This window comes from Eriocheir sinensis, chromosome 1, assembly GCF_024679095.1.
Source record: "Eriocheir sinensis breed Jianghai 21 chromosome 1, ASM2467909v1, whole genome shotgun sequence".
NCBI classification, from domain to species: Eukaryota; Metazoa; Arthropoda; class Malacostraca; order Decapoda; family Varunidae; genus Eriocheir; species Eriocheir sinensis.
The window spans coordinates 18,807,055-18,820,377 of NC_066509.1; positions in this window are offsets into that span (position 1 = coordinate 18,807,055).

The following is a 13,323-nucleotide window of genomic DNA, read 5'->3' on the forward strand; positions in this document are numbered from 1 at the left end:
CTGGTGCCTCAATGTTTTACTGGGCGCTAGTGGACCCTTTGGTGCCTCAATGTTTTACTGGGCCTTCAGTGGGAGCCACGCTGGGTGCCTGTGTTTTACTGGGCCTTCAGTGGACCCGCTGGTGCCTCAATGTTTCTGGGCTAGTGGACCCGCTGGTGCCTCAATGTTTACTGGGCCTTCCAGTGAGCCCGCTAGTTGCCTCAATGTTTTGGGCCTTCAGTGGACAGGTGCCTCAATGTTTTACTGGGCTGATGGACCCGCTGGTCCCTTTACTCTGTGTGTGTTTCCAAAATTGTTTGCTTGATAGGCTGGGGCTTGAGGAATTATATGGATTACTTTCATATTAAGTAATGGCTTTTTTTACCTCTTTTTCCTTCATCCAATAAATTTATGTTTATAAACTGCCTATGCATTTGACTCAAATGTTATTTGTAATAAGGGACCAAATAAATTTGTGCAGATGAAAATCTGATCATCCAACTGATATCATTCTCCCACCTGTCAAGATATTTTCCACTATCAATAAATTTAAATAAGTTGTCTTGGTGCAAATTTATCTCCAAATGTTATAAAATTTCTTCACTCATTTATAGACAGGGATTTTTTTATTTATGCTTCCAGGCTGAGGCACTTGTGAGAGTACTGTGGGTTATCAGTGTGCACAGAGTAGTGTTGAGGAGTTGGGTTTACTTTCCTTTGAGTTTCATTCTCACGTACAGACACCCTGGCAGACCTCAGCACGCTGAAGACTGCGTCCTGAGCCTTGCCAGTTGACAAGTCAGGCATTTCATATCGGCAAGTCTGGGATACCTCCTATATCTCAACAACTACAGCCACTGGAGACGATTGTGCTATAGTTTGAGATGTTTTAGACAATGAGTTAGGGTGTACTTTAATCCGTATAGTAACAAAATAACAAAAGACAGTTACCAAACTCAGACGGTCCGAGCTTTTATTTCCCAATTGATACAATAAACAACCTACAACGACAGAACTCGATTAATATGATGTCGCAAAAACACTGCGTTTAATAATCACCGAGTCGTCAAATTACGAAAAAAACTAGAGCTAAGGAAGTTGACTTCGGGGGAAGGGAAGGAAGAAGAGGAGAGAGAAGAGAAAGGGAGGTTGAGTTAGGAAGGGAAGGAAGAAAGGAGGAAGGAGGAAGAGAAGAAGAGGAAGGTTGACTTCGGGAAAGGGAAGGAAAAAAAGGAGAAGGAAGGGAAGAGAAAGAAGGGAAGATTGAGTTAGGGGATGGGGAAGGAAGAAGAGGAGAGGAAGGAAGGAAGAAGGAAGGAAGGTTGAGTTAGGGAAGGGGAAGGAAGAAAGAGGAGGAAGGGAAGAGGAAGGAAGAAGAAGAAGGGTAAAGGGAAAGGTTGAGTTAGGGGGAAGAAGGAAAGAAAGGAGGAAGGAAGAGGAAGAGAAGGAGGTTGACTTCAGGGAAGGGAAGAAGAAAGGAGGAAGGGAAGAAAGGAAGGAAAGGTTGAGTTGAGGGAAAGGGGAAGGAGAAAGGAGGAAGGAAGGAAGAGAGGGAAGAGAGGTTGACTACTACTACTACTTTCCATTATGTGTACTACTACTACTACCTTCTAGCTACCTATTGCACTACTTCTACCACCACCGACTACCACCACCACACTGTTCTATTGTCTTCTGTCCTAAATCACCACCCTAAATGCACCACAGCAAGTTAATTCCTTCCATCAGTCTCCTCTTTCCTTCCCTCGTAGCTAATGCTGTCTTTGTGCTGCGCGTCTTTAGTTTTTTCCCTTCCCTCGCCCGTCCCCTGCTTTGCTCCTGAGTCTTTCAGGCGATTTAATTCACCTGTTTCGGTCCGAGTCCGGCAGTCCCAGGCGGAGCTGGTGAGGGTGAGTAACAGCGTGTGCAGGTGTGTTTTTAAAGAGACTGAAATGCCCAAATCTCTCTCTCTCTCTCTCTCTCTCTCTCTCTCTCTCTCTCTCTCTCTCTCTCTCTCTCTCTCTCTCTCTCTCTCTCTCTCTCTCCTTCTCTCTCTCTCTCTCTCTCTCCCTCTCTCTCTCTCTCTCTCTCTCTCTCTCTCTCTCTCTCTCTCTCTCTCTCTCTCTCTCTCTCTGTCAGTTTGCTTGTTTTCTTTGTTTTGTTTGCATGTTTGTCTGTTTGCTTTGTCTGTCTGTCTGTCATCTGTCTGATAGCTGTTCCAGATAACACTATTACACACACACACACACACACACACACACATACACACACACACACACACACACACACACACACACACACACACACACACAAGGCACACACAGTGTTTAACGTTATCTCAATGCCAGCACACTAGACGCATCACATTCCCCACACACACACAAGGCACACAGTGTTTAACGTTATCTCAATGCTACACACTAGACGCACTGCATTCCCCCACACACACACAAGGCACCACACAGTGTTTAATCGTTAATCCCAATGCTAGCACACCAGACGCATCACATTCCCCACACACACAAGGCACACAGTGTTTAACGTTATCTCAAATCGCCAGCACACCAGACGCATCACACCCCCCACACACAATAATAAGGCACACACAGTGTTTCAACGTTATCTCAATGCCAGCACACCAGACGCATCACATTCCCCACACACACAAGGCAACACAGTGTTTAACGTTATCCTACCAGCACACCAGACGCACCACATTCCCCACACACACACACAAGGCACACACAGTGTTTAACGTTATCCCCAATGCTAGCACACCATGCACATTCCCCACACACACACACAAGGCACACAGCAGTTTAACGTTATCTCACAATGCCAGCACACCAGACGCATCACATTCCCCACACACACAGCACACAGTGCCTAACGCTATCTCAATGCCAGCACACTAGACGCACTCACATTCCCCCACACACACAAGCAATACCACAGTGTTTAACGTTATCTCAATGCTAGCACACCGACGCAATCACATCCCCACACACACACACAAGGCACATACAGTGTTTAACGTTATCTCAATGCCAAAGCACACTAGACGCATCACATTCCCCACACACACACACAACATTGCTAGCACATACAGTGTTTAACGTTATTCAATGCCAGCACACCAGACGCATCACATTCCCCACACACACACACACACACACAAGGCACACAGTGTTTAACGATTCAATGCCAGCACACTCGGGACGCATCACATTCCCCCCACACACACACACACAAGGCACAGTGATTAACGTTATCTCATGCGCACACTAGACGCATCACATTCCCACACACACACACACAAGGCACACACAGTGTTTAACGTTATCTCAATGCCAGCACACTAGACGCATCACATTCCCCACACACACACACAAGGCACACACAGTGTTTAACGTTATCTCAATGCTAGCACACTAGACGCATCACATTCCCCACACACACACACCAGGCACACACAGTGTTTAACGTTATCTCAATGCTAGCACACTAGACGCATCACATTCACAACACACCCACACACAAGGCACACACAGTGTTTAACGTTATCTCAATGCTAGCACACTAGACGCATCACATTCCCCACACACACACACAAGGCACACACAGTGTTTAACGTTATCTCAATGCTAGCACACTAGACGCATCACATTCCCCACACACACACACACAAGGCACACACAGTGTTTAACGTTATCTCAATGCCAGCACACTAGACGCATCACATTCCCCACACACACACACAAGGCACACAGTGTTTATAGTTATCTCTATGCTAGCACACTAGACGCATCACATTCCCCACACACACACACACATACAAGGCACACACAGTGTTTAACGTTATCTCAATGCCAGCACACTAGACGCATCACATTCCCCACACACACACACAAGGCACACACAGTGTTTAACGTTATCTCAATGCTAGCACACTAGACGCATCACATTCCCCACACACACACACAAGGCACACACAGTGTTTAACGTTATCTCAATGCCAGCACACTAGACGCATCACATTCCCCACACACACACACACACACAAGGCACACACAGTGTTTAACGTTATCTCAATGCCAGCACACTAGACGCATCACATTCCCCACACACACACACACACAAGGCACACACAGTGTTTAACGTTATCTCAATGCCAGCACACTAGACGCATCACATTCCCCACACACACACACACACAAGGCACACACAGTGTTTAACGTTATCTCAATGCCAGCACACTAGACGCATCACATTCCCCACACACACACACAAGGCACACACAGTGTTTAACGTTATCTCAATGCCAGCACACTAGACGCATCACATTCCCCACACACACACACACACACAAGGCACACAGTGTTTAACGTTATCTCAATGCCAGCACACTAGACGCATCACATTCCCCACACACACACAAGGCACACACAGTGTTTAACGTTATCTCAATGCCAGCACACTAGACGCATCACATTCCCCACACACACACACACACAAGGCACACACAGTGTTTAACGTTATCTCAATGCCAGCACACTAGACGCATCACATTCCCCACACACACACAAGGCACACACAGTGTTTAACGTTATCTCAATGCCAGCACACTAGACGCATCACCCCCACACACACACAAGGCACACACAGTGTTTAACGTTATCTCAATGCCAGCACACTAGACGCATCACATTCCCCACACACACACACACACAAGGCACACACAGTGTTTAACGTTATCTCAATGCCAGCACACTAGACGCATCACATTCCCCACACACACACAAGGCACACACAGTGTTTAACGTTATCTCAATGCCAGCACACTAGACGCATCACATTCCCCACACACACACAAGGCACACACAGTGTTTAACGTTATCTCAATGCCAGCACACTAGACGCATCACATTCCCCACACACACACACAAGGCACACACAGTGTTTAACGTTATCTCAATGCCAGCACACTAGACGCATCACATTCCCCACACACACACACACACAAGGCACACACAGTGTTTAACGTTATCTCAATGCCAGCACACTAGACGCATCACATTCCCCACACACACACAAGGCACACACACAGTGTTTAACGTTATCTCCATGCCAGCACACTAGACGCATCACATTCCCCACACACACACACACAAGGCACACACAGTGTTTAACGTTACCTCAATGCTAGCACACTAGACGCATCACATTCCCCACACACACACAAGGCACACACAGTGTTTAACGTTATCTCAGTGCTAGCACACTAGACGCATCACATTCCCCACACACACACAAGGCACACACAGTGTTTAACGTTATCTCAATGCTAGCACACTAGACGCATCACATTCCCCACACACACACAAGGCACACACAGTGTTTAACGTTATCTCCATGCCAGCACACTAGACGCATCACATTCCCCACACACACACACACACACAAGGCACACACAGTGTTTAACGTTATCTCAATGCTAGCACACTAGACGCATCACATTCCCCACACACACACACACACAGTGTTTAACGTTATCTCAATGCTAGCACACTAGACGCATCACATTCCCCACACACACACACACAAGGCACACACAGTGTTTAACGTTATCTCAATGCCAGCACACTAGACGCATCACATTCCCCACACACACACACACAAGGCACACACAGTGTTTAACGTTATCTCAATGCCAGCACACTAGACGCATCACATTCCCCACACACATACAAGGCACACACAGTGTTTAACGTTATCTCAATGCTAGCACACTAGACGCAAGTAGTAACAAATGTACGCGGGGGTAATTTGGAAGTGGGGGACTGGAAAGTGAGGGTTGAGAGGTCAGCAGGGGGATTTTGGAGGGGTATCTGGACCCCCCCTCCCCTCCCCACCCATCTCTTTGCCACTACCCCCTTACCCCCCCTCACCCCCTCTCCGGACTAGCGTACTGGAAGCGAAGGTGACCTTGGGGGTAAAGGTGCCAGCAGGGAGGGGGGAGTGACAGAGAAGGATACTTGAAGGGTTAAGATAAGATCTTTCTTTGACCTCGAATGACCACAGTTATAATCACAGGGAAAAGGTTAAGGACATTAGGTTAATGAGCCAGGCACAAATATGAATTTACTCTCTATTACTGAAGTCCGAAAATAAAATAAAAATCGCGCCATTGGGCATCAGACTCGATAAATTATTTAAGGATTTTTGCTGGATTATTATATCATTATCTTCTTATTTCTCATTTCTCCAACTTAACTATTCTTGTTCTTTCACTCAACTTATATATATATTTTTTTACTCCGGTTATTTGGTGTATCCTAACCTAAACTTACTACGCTTCCAAGTCTTTTTTCTGATTTTGCATTAATTAATGTCTTATATCTCATTTCTTAACTTCTTTCACCTTATTTCTTTTCTCCAACGCATTTCTTTTATATTTTCTGCCTGCTCTTCGTGTCATATGACCTTAGGCGTTGCCCGCAGATTTACCTTTTTTTCCGTGAAAAGGGATCATGTGTGTGTGTGTGTGTGTGTGTGTGTGTGTGTGTGTGTGTTCCATTTCCTCCGATTCTTGAGAAATCTGCGGCTAGCTCGAAATTTTGTGGGCCATCTTTTTAGCCGATTATATCGAAGCGGAATTTAGTGAAAGGATTCTTATGGTATCTTCAAATTCCTCATACGTCCTATTAGTTCCCGAGTTACACCGAAAACTGAATTTTTTCCTCTCGTCAGAGTAGCACCAACAAATAAAAATCCTCATTAATTAATGTCTTATATTTCATTTCTTAACTTAGCTCTTCTTATTTCTTTTCTCAACTTGCATTTCTTTATATTTTCACCTGCTCTTCGCTGTCATATGACTTAGACGTTGCCGCATCAGTTTACTTTTTTCCGTGAAAAGGGATCGATATGTGTCAATGTTTATTATTATTATTATTAATATTATTATTATTATTATTATTATGTTTCCATTCCCTCTGATTCTTGAAATCTGCTAACGCTCCAAAATTTTGTGGGCCAACTTTTTAGCCGAATATATATGTTCCGAAGCGGAATTTGGTGAGGGATTCTTATGGTATCTTCAAATTCTCTGTTACATGTGTCTATTAGTCTCGAGAGTTACCACCGAGAAAACTGAATGTTATTCTCTCGTCAAGAGTATCCTAACAAATAAAAATCGCTCAGAGCTCCCTTCATCTACGTTTCCTTAGAAAGATTGCCATATGTTACTATTAAGAAACTTATCCCAACAACTGCAAATTTGACGTGAATTTCATCGAAAACTTAATTTTATGGTACATTTACTTTTATGGCGCGTTTCGCGTCATCGTCCGCCAGAAACCTTTTACCCTTGATGACATGAAATGCGTCGGCATCGTGCGCAGGAGGGTTAAATAAGTCAGATTTATCTCAAATTGCACTGTCTGGGCAGACAAATATTCAGGAAAGAAGGCAAACCAGTTTGTAGATATATATAAATATGCCGTATATTCACGTCCTTATGGATATCTTCTTGTTGATTAGGGTATAAATACTCCTGAATCCCTACTAAAGTTTCGCTCAGAAACATTGTTGGAGTAGCCTCCCCAGATGAATGCGTATTCCAATGGTGAACTCCAGGAAAAGAACTCTTACACGTTCTATACTCCCAACATAACCCGAACCCTAGTGGTTTAGCTCTCAGCTACTTCTGATCTTAGCTCTTGCTTAAGCCTTTGCAGTTACTTTTCTTAAACCATCGAAGCTCTCGCTCTTCCTTGAAGTCAGGTATTAAAGTGTTGTAGCCAAGACTCTGTCACTCCCATTTAATATTAAATTTAATTTCCTTATGATCACTGTTACCTAATGAACCCCCAACCTCCTCAATGTTGCTTATTATGTCCTCTTTATTAGTTAACAACAACCAAAAATATTTTCTTCCCTCGTTCACTTACTGTTTTATATAGAACTTGAACTTTACATTAGCTGATTCCTCACACTGTTTTCGAAGTTATAGAACAGAACTACATTAGCTGAACTCCTGTCTTGAATATAGAACGAACTTACATTAGCTGATCTCACACTGTTTTGAATATAGAACGAACTGATATTAGCTGAACCCACACTCCTGGAAGAAAGCTAAAATTTTCTCAAAGGCTACAATAAAATCAATACTGACCGATGAAGATACGGCACGTCACAATGAACAAACTCACTGTCTTCTAAATACGGGTTTTAAAGGTAAGCAGAACATCATGACCATGAAAATCAGGAAACAATTACATTGAAGCTATTGTGATAACTTCAAATGAATAAACTCAAATTGCAGCGTAATTCTCATTGCATTATGGATTACGATATGATGCACCGCGTGAATTAACGCTACCTGGTTTAAAACAAATTAGACGTTAACCAGTTCGGTAAAATGTCAAGTTAACAATTATATAGTCCATGACACGTATGTCTTTATGTCTGGTTCACTCGCGCGGCTTTAGCGTCCAATTCATCGAGCACTCTCGGGGAACGGTTTCTCCATGTGCAATAATAACAGATGTTGTTATGCCAAAGCACTTTCTGCGTTACCATTATTGATCAAGAAAGCAGGTTTTTGTTATGACTATATGGACTTCGATGGAACGACTTTCTGAGACACAATCTTCCATCCCGCGAAGATTTTTTCAATTCGCTCAAGAAGCAGAACTTCCGAAAGTGATTATAAAACATGCTCAGAATGTTTGGAAAGTAGCTGGATGTCAGAGCCTGATGGACTATTTGTTGCTTTATATGTAAAAGTAGATGTTGGCCTTCTATGTGATGTCTTCCTAGAAGTGGAGAGGTAATATTTGAAAACCCAGTGTGAGGTTGGATGTATAAAGGTATATGTTACCAGGATTTGCCTATGACTCTTTTTTTGTTAAAAACACAGCAGGAATTAGAGATGCTTAGTAGCCCACACATATAATTATCATTGCATTTCAAACAAATGTGCGTGGGGGTTACACATAGCGTTGATAACGTCGTTTTGTACGCACCAATAACATCTACACGAACCCTCAGTTTAATCCAAAACATTGATAGAAACACTTTCCTTTCAATATATTTTGACACGGTCAACAGTCTTTATCCCACTGTAATGCAGAAGAAGTTTACCATGTGGAGATATGAGAAAACTAGATGAGACAGAAATGATACTGGTTTTGAGGAGGGAGGGCTAGGTCAATCGCTAAGCAACCGATGGCGATTTTGGATGATACCTCATTCTGTGCCAATACTGAGGCTGTCTCACGTGAAGTCATTGAGAAAACGGATGACCTCCACTGACCATCAAATATCACAATATCATCTGAGAGATATATCGTCAGCCGCACACGAATGGTATGAAGAAGAAAACCGTCCAGTACCGTGTAAGAACATAAAACAGATTGGGAACACATGTTGCTCAGGGAGAAAATAAGCTGTTTGCTCTGTCCCTCCTTCAAGCTTTGCTATTCAACTAGGCCAAGGTTGTTGTTAAAAAGTGCATGCTATTTATATAGCTTGGCAAAAAGCTAAAGACTTTCTTGCGGAGCTTCATTCAGGATAACATAGGGGAAGCCCGCAAAAGTGCTACTTGCCCTTCACTCAAGAAAACTGCCAATCAAAATGTATGTTCAAACAGCATTTTTTGGTCGACACCCTGATGAACGCGGCCAAATATAGTGAAGACATAGATATTGTCACCAACCGCGAAAAAAAGTTTCTTGAAGGCTGGCCCGAAGTCCTTACTTTAAATCGCGTTGTGCCTCGTATGATGGTCATTGCGTAGTTGTAGTTCGCCATAAGAAATCCTTCACAGGCGAATCATCCAAACTACATTGACTACTACGTCCTAGAGCTCAACCAAGCTGCGACTATGAATTTCTTTTTACAGTATCATGAAGGCTCATTACACGGGGATCGGGCAGAAACTAGTGACAGATGACACTGATTCCTTAATAACAGAAACTGAAACTCCTGATCTATTAACAGAGTACTCACAGGAACCTTTTAAAAGCTATATAGACACTTCAAGTAACTTTTAGCTCCTCACATTCCTTGTACAACACAGACAACAAAGGCAAGCTCGGATTTCTCAAGTCTGAAGTGAGGGAAAGAACCATCTCAGAGAATTTGATTGGTGTAAGAACAAAGTATACTCCATCCCCATGGCAGACAGTGACCGGTTGGAGTTCAGCTACAGCGTTCCAAAGCTCATAAAAAGAAAAAAAAATTGCTCATCCAGCGATACAAAGACGTCCTATTCTAGAAGCAAACATTTTACCTTTGGCTATCCAGGGATTCAAGAAAAGCGTAATGGACGAATTGAGGTAAGTAAAATATCCCAAGAGAGGGATATTCTGTAGTTCAGGACAAAGACACTGCTTAGCTGTCTTGGAGTTACGATCTTACCGGTCATCTCTGATAATTCTCACAGGGGTAGAGGAGGAGGAAGAGAAGGAAGGTAATCATAATTTGACCAAATTCCAATAAACATTGAGTTTGTTTGACTTGTTTATATGTCCTTTATCAAAAAAATGGAATGAAAAAACATGGTAATTGTCTTAAAATTTATTCGATTTAGGAAACATGTAGATAAAACGCGTCTATGTTTCGATCTTATTGGCTCATATAAAAAATTAAAAAAAGACTCGCGAAATGTGCGCGGCGGCGGCAGCAGCGGTCCCAGGCGACATCATGCGACGACAGGATGCGACAGGACTGCGTGGGCTCATAAGGGCGGCGGCAGCATCGCCACCAAGTTATTCTAAAAGAGAAATGACGGTCTCTACTATGAACCGGACATGATAGTGTTCTAGATAGTTATGCTCTCGACCTCAAATTATACCTGATTATTTTAAATATATTGCTTACCCTGGGCTCAGGATATATAAAATGCATTGATTCAAAGCACGCGAAGGATGTGCGGGGCTTATGTCGTACTTTGCCTACAACAGCATTAATTTGGGTGTAAGAGAAACCTTGAAAAATTTTGTATGAGTTTTCAAGACCGAATATTCGAGGAATGCCGAACACGTGATGAGATTCTGCTGGCAGCAAGTTTAGAGAGCAATGCCCAGAAGACATCAAACATTTAATGTGTTCATAAAAAGTAAGTATTGACTTTATTGATTTTTCATTGAAGTGTATTACATTCCATGCGTTTTTTATTCTCAGCATAAATAATTTTCTAGTTCCTTTATCGTGTATAACACGCTTAAATCTCAGTGGTCTGGCTCATACAGACCTCACTCGCCTCACCACTAGCCCCAGTGCTGCCGCCCTGCCCCGCCCTGAGGCCACGCAACTTGTCGCATCCTGTCGTCGCATGATGCTCTTTCGCACTTGCTGCGCCGCCGCTGCCGCGCACATTTCGCGAGTCTTTTTTATTTTTTTATATGAGCCAGATCGAAACATAGACGTTTTTCACATGTTTCCACAAATCGAATAAATTTTAAGACAATTATTGTTTTTTTTCATTCATTTTTTGATAAAGCGATATAAACAAGTCAAACAAACTCACGTTTATTGGAATTTGGTCAAATTATGATTACAGCTTCCTTCTCTTCCTCCCTCCTCTACCCCTGTAGAATTATCGGATGACCACGTAAGATCGTGACTAAGGTGCTAAAGGTGTCTTTTGTCCTGAACCAGATATCCTCTCTTTGGGATATTATTTTACTGCATCTCCACTGTCCATTACGCATCAGAATCCTTGATAGCCAAAGGTAAAATGTTTGCTTCTGAATAGGACGTCTTTGTATCGTTGATGAAAGCAATTTTTTTCTTTATGAGCTTTGGAACGCTCTAGCTGAACTCAACCGGTCAATGTCTGTCGAAGGGGATGGAGTAGCACCTTTGTTCTTACACCTGCACTCGAGATGGTTCTTCCCCACTCAGACTTGGAGAGAAACCGGAGCTTGCCTTTGTTGTCTGTGTGGAAGCATAAGAATTTAGAGGAGCCAGTTACTTGTGTCTATATAGCTTTTAAAGGGTTCCTGCGAGTACTCTGTTAATAGATCAGAGTTTCAGTTTGTTATTATGAATCAGTGTCACAACACAATTAGTTTCTTCCATCCCTGTAATGAGGGACTCTGTTGATACTGTAAAGAAATCATATCGCAGCTGACAGCTCTAGGATCAGTACGTAGTTGATGATCTGCCTGTGAATATTTCTTGCGGCGAACTACAACTATACATGACCATCATTGAGGGGCACAATGCGTTTAAAGTAAGGATCTTCGCCAGCTTCAAAACTTTTCGCGGTTGGTGACACATTCATAAATCTTTCACTCATATTTGGCCGCGTTCATCAGGTGGCATCGAATCAAAAATGTTGTTTGAAATACATTTGATTGCAGTTTTGATAGGCAAGTAGCACTTTTTGCGCTTCTATGCTATCCTTGAATGAAGTCCGCAAGAAAGCAAGCTGAAACATATAAATAGCATACACCCTTTAACAACCCGCCCAGTTGAGTAGCAGTTTAAGGAGGGATACAGCAGCATTTTCTCCCTGAGCAACATGTTCCAATCAGTTTTGTTCTTACACGGTACTGGACGGTTTTCTTTCATACCATTCGCGTGCGGTCAACGATATATCTCTATTGATGATATTGTGTCTTCTGATGGTCAGGGGTCAACCGGTTTTCAATGATCACGTGAGACAGCCTGCATGCACAGAATGAGGTATCCAAAATCGCTATCGGCGTTTGATTGACCTAGCCCTCCTGCTCAAAAACCAGTGCATTTCTGTTCATCTATTTTCTCTACATTCCACACAGGTCTCTTGTATTACAGTGGATAAAGACTGTTGAAGTCAAGATATGAAAGGAAAAGGTTTCTACTATGTTTTACTAAACTGAGGGTTCGTGTAGATATTGGTGCGTACAAAACGACGCACAACACTTCTTGTGTAGCCCCCACGCACATTTGTTTGAATGCAATGATATATGTGTGGGCTACTACATCTTTACCCTGCTAAGTATGAATAAAAAAAGACGTAGCAAATCCTGCAGTATTAACATACTTATAATATCCAACCTCAATTGGCTTTTCAAATACCTTTCCACTTCTAGGGAAGACACATAGAAGGCCAACATCCACTTTATGACAAAGCAACAAATAGTCCATCAGCCTGATATCCGGCTACTTTCCAAACATTCTGAGCATGCTTATAAATCACTTTCAAGTTTCTGCTTCAAAGCGAATTGAAAAATCTTCGCGGATGGAAGACGTCTCGAAAGTCGTTCCATCGAGTCCATATAGTCACAATAAAACCTGCTTTCCCTTTTTGATCAATAATGGTAACGCAGGTACAAATATCTTCAACATTCTGTTGTGTGCACATGGGCT